This window comes from Cucurbita maxima, unplaced genomic scaffold (assembly GCF_002738345.1).
Source record: "Cucurbita maxima cultivar Rimu unplaced genomic scaffold, Cmax_1.0 Cma_Scf00003, whole genome shotgun sequence".
In the NCBI taxonomy this organism is placed as follows: Eukaryota; Viridiplantae; Streptophyta; class Magnoliopsida; order Cucurbitales; family Cucurbitaceae; genus Cucurbita; species Cucurbita maxima.
Genome location: NW_019272019.1, coordinates 523,418 through 528,410, shown reverse-complemented (window position 1 = coordinate 528,410; position 4,993 = coordinate 523,418). Strand labels below are relative to the sequence as shown.

At 34.8% G+C, this 4,993-nt stretch overlaps 1 protein-coding gene across 1 annotated transcript in view; it reads right to left on the bottom strand.

Moving 5' to 3' along the window:
• LOC111477147 (protein DETOXIFICATION 54-like) overlaps window positions 1–1,352 on the bottom strand; it is an 8,651-nt gene extending 7,299 nt beyond the window's left edge. The window contains exon 1 of the mRNA XM_023121152.1: window positions 1,238–1,352. The gene's annotated coding sequence lies outside the window, so the exon portion shown is untranslated. The remainder of the gene's footprint in view (window positions 1–1,237) is intronic.
• Window positions 1,353–4,993: the final 3,641 nt, after the last annotated feature.

Genomic DNA, 4,993 nt, shown 5'->3' with positions numbered 1-4,993 from the left:
AAAAAAAAAAAAAAAAAAAAAAAAAAAAAAAAAAAAAAAAAAAAAAAAAAAAAAAAAAAATACACGTATATGCAATTTCAATTCCTAATATGAATAAATAGTTTTTATTTTATTTTATTATTATTGCGGAGCTAAATAAATTGAAAAAACAATATCACGTGCAATTAACCTATAAATGAATGACAAAGAATTATCAACAAACAAATTAAGAAAATCACAAGCTGCAAAAAAAAAAAAACCAATTGGCAAATGTATTCTAGCGATTTTAAAGCAAATGTTATAATAATTCAAATATATAGAAACTTGATGCAATGGTCTTTTGCTAGCAATTAACTAAAACATTTAATAACCTCTACAATATTAATTTAAGCATTATTAAATGACCAAACTATGTATTTTCGATGTTGAACCAAAAAAACAAAAAAAATATAATCAAATTCACTAATTTATACAATAAAAGAAATTTGGTAAGAGGTTAATGCACTCAGCCAAAAGAAATGTTATCCGCTCACAAATTAGAATTTGTAGGCCATGTCTGTTGGTACACTGGCTCCCGTTAGCTCTTTCTGAATCAATATTATTCAAGTTAATGATTGAGAAAATTAAAAAAAAAACAACAATTATATAAATGAATCTAGATTAATAGAAAATTCTGACATAACGAAGTGCCTCATAGCCTCTGTCCGATATTCCTTTGTACTTATTGAACACTGCAATAATACACATCCAACTTCATTGCTTCCATTGTCTTCTACTTCGCAAACAAATTAAAACGAAATAACAAATTCTAAATCGTAGCCTCCAAACGCATTCAGTAAAATTCTCAAACTCCTCTACAAATACGCTAAACAATAATCAGCCAAGTTAAAAAATCCAAATCTGAAAAATAAATCAAGGCACTCAAATGAACACTACACTACAATACAACACAAATTTCAAATCAACTCCACCAGTAATGGTCGAAACTCGATCAAGATAATCAAATAGAGAATCGTGTAACAAACGTACTAGAAATTAGGTTCTGTTCAAAAAAAAAAAAAACTCATCTACTTAGTAATAACCGCCAATCTTCGGCGGTTTTCAGACAAATAAAAACGCCAGAAGCCGCCGGAAAACTTCCGGCTCACGTTTCTTATTAACATCCTCTTCCTCACATCAGACGGCGCAATCCGATGCTAAAATCAGTTCGTAAACTAAAGAATTCAGAAATGAATAAAGAATAAGATAGATTGATCACCTGAAACGGAACTGGAAGTCGAGGATTGAAGCTATGGCGAAGTTTCTGATGAAGAAAGAGAGTGAAAACGGAAGGAAGAAGGAGGGGAGAAGAAAAGGAGAATGGGAGGGAAGCGTCCATGTCTCTCCGTCATTTTCCCTCCAGATTTATTTATTGAAATTATTTATTTATTATTTTTATTTGAAATTTAAATCTCAATTTAATCCCTAAACTTTTTGTTTATTCCGTTTTAGCCCTTCAAATATATTATGGTGCGAGAATTTTACTAGAAACTTCTAAATATTTTATTTGCTTTTGATATTTCTATAAAAAAAAAAAATTATTTTTTAATTGGATATATTTATAATTATATATATATATATATACCCATTTGAACCCCTCGAAATTTTCTACTTAATTTAAGATCGATACGGTATAAATATCATGAATATTGAATGCGAAAGGACTTCATTTAAATTCCATAAAACATAATATTTGTCTCCATTGACTTACGCGTTTCCAAAACACCTTCGACACAACAAAATACTAAATAAAATAAATAAATATTTAAATTAAAAACATCATATTCTAACTTAAGTCTAAGAAAATAAAGACTACTGTCTATGCATGTTTCATGGTCTCAAATTGCGATGTTGTCATGTCATATGTGTATATATATATATATATTAGGTTGAAAAAGATATTGCTAAATTAAAAATAATAATAAAATTAATATTATATTAATTATTAAAAGATATTGAAGTGGGTCCATTCTTAAATGCAACATAGTCTCATCATAGGGTGGCATGGACGTTATGATAAATTATGATAATTTAGTAATGTCAAGTTTAAAATATTAAAATAAAATCTAGAAAAATATATTTAAAAATTTAGGGACAAAAATGAAGTAGGTACAAAAATCGAGGACTATATTATTAATAATATGAAAGATATGAATTTATATTATTAGCCCGATTCCACCGCTAACAGACATTGTCCACCTCCCTTTAGGGCTTAGCGTCCTCGCGTCCCATTGTCCACCTCCCTTTAGGGCTTAGCGTCCTCGCGTCCTCATTGGCACCCGTTCCCTTTTCTGTTAGATGTGGAACCCCCACCAAATCCACCCCCTTCGGGCCCAACATCCTTACTAGGATATCGTCTCGTGTCTACCCCCTTTGGGGAAGAGCCTCTTGAGCCTCCTTGCTGACACATTGTGCGGTGTCTAGCTTTGATATCATTTGTAACAGCCCCTTTTCTGTTAGATGTAGAACCCCCACCAAATCCACCCCCTTCGGACCCAACATCCTTACTAGGATATCGTCTCGTGTCTATCCTCTTTGGGGAAGAGCCTCTTGAGCCTCCTTGCTGACACATTGTGCGGTGTCTAGCTTTGATATCATTTGTAACAGCCCCTTTTCTGTTAGATGTGGAACCCCCACCAAATCCACCCCCTTCGGGCCCAACATCCTTACTAGGATATCGTCTCGTGTCTATCCTCTTTGGGGAAGAGCCTCTTGAGCCTCCTTGCTGACACATTGTGCGGTGTCTAGCTTTGATATCATTTGTAACAGCCCCTTTTCTGTTAGATGTAGAACCCCCACCAAATCCACCCCCTTCGGACCCAACATCCTTACTAGGATATCGTCTCGTGTCTATCCTCTTTGGGGAAGAGCCTCTTGAGCCTCCTTGCTGACACATTGTGCGGTGTCTAGCTTTGATATCATTTGTAACAGCCCCTTTTCTGTTAGATGTAGAACCCCCACCAAATCCACCCCCTTCGGACCCAACATCCTTACTAGGATATCGTCTCGTGTCTATCCTCTTTGGGGAAGAGCCTCTTGAGCCTCCTTGCTGACACATTGTGCGGTGTCTAGCTTTGATATCATTTGTAACAGCCCCTTTTCTGTTAGATGTAGAACCCCCACCAAATCCACCCCCTTCGGACCCAACATCCTTACTAGGATATCGTCTCGTGTCTATCCTCTTTGGGGAAGAGCCTCTTGAGCCTCCTTGCTGACACATTGTGCGGTGTCTAGCTTTGATATCATTTGTAACAGCCCCTTTTCTGTTAGATGTAGAACCCCCACCAAATCCACCCCCTTCGGGCCCAACATCCTTACTAGGATATCGTCTCGTGTCTACCCCCTTTGAGGAAGAGCCTCTTGAGCCTCCTCGTTGACACATTGTGTGGTGTCTAGCTTTGATATCATTTGTAACAGCCCAAACATAATCTCACCGCTAACCGATATTGTCATTTTTGGGTTTTCCCTTTTGAGCTTCTCCTCAAACCTTTAAAACTTGTCTAGGAAAGGTTTCCACACCCTTATGAAGAGTGTTTCGTCTTTCTCCCCAACCAATGTGAGATATCACGCATTTGTTATTTTTTTATTTTTTATTTTTTATTTTTATATTTGATTGTGTTTTAAATAAGTTTAAAATCATATAAATGAAAATATTAGGTAATTTTTTTTAAAATTAATCCCATTGTCCCTATTTATTTGATTGTCGTATTGCATTTCTTTCTAACTTATATTAATTCTTACATTTATAAGAATTTTCATATTATTCATATTTTAATATTTTGAATTGATTCATATTTTTAACTCAATTTAACAAAGAATTGCTCCAACTAAAACGCGTTTAAGTGTGCTTTATCTTGTTGGTATATGTAGTAACTTTCATGGTTAAATGTGTTTTACTTAAGCAATTCTACACTAGCTGACCTACTAGGAGTTTTCCTAAAATGCATGTGAACGAGGACAAAACATGTTGGAAAGGTTCGTGTTGGTTCGTGAATAATCTTCACTCTTAAGAATCGAGGAGTAGGTAACATGATCATATCGCATGAGATGCAAGGAAATATCGGGATCCTCAAGTGGTGAACTCGGATTCCGAATCTTGGGCATGGGGAGTTATAAAATGGTATCAGAGCGGTATCTCTCCCAATAAAATGTGGTTTGAGGACGAACCAACGTGAAAGTAAAATATAGGTACAATCTTGTCGTAAAATCTCTAAAGTTAAACATGTTTTGTTTGAAGTAATTTTATGTTCGGCGACTTTCTAAGAATTTTTTTTGGAAGGGTATCAAATTAAAATAAAATAAAATAAAATAAAATAAAAATGGAATTAATATTTAATATATTGAGTGGGGGACAGGCAATTCCCTTTATGAAGATCATTTTGTGCATCTTTAAAAGACATAGCATTCTCCATATTGTAAAGTTTTTTTATTTTATTTTATTTTTTATAAATGGCTTTGGATTAATTTAATTAGTAAGCAAAAGAGATATATTTTACTTTAATCATATCTTTAAAAGCGTTCTAATTTGATTCTTTCTGTTTCTTCTTTTTTCGATGATATTTATTGGCGGTGGATTTGGGTCATTACAAATGGTATCAGAGACAGACACCGGACAATATGTCAACCTTCTCGCTGTTTCCCAAAATGGGTAGACACGAGGCGATGTGTTAGTAAGGACGCTGGACCTCAAAGGAAGGTAGATTTGGTGGTGGTCCCATATCGATTGAAGAAAGGTACAAGGGATAGTGAGAACACTGGGCCCTAAAGGGGATGGATTGTGATGTCCCACATTGGTTGGGGAGGAGAACAAAAGACCCTTTACAAGGGTTTTGAGGGGAAGTCCGAAAGAAAAAGCTGAATTTCGAAACTTCATGTTTTAACAACTTTGTAGCGAACGGATTGTTGGAGATTCTCTAACGGTCTAAATACATAGTATCCTTTAGCCACCATATAAAATATACAATCAGGTACGACT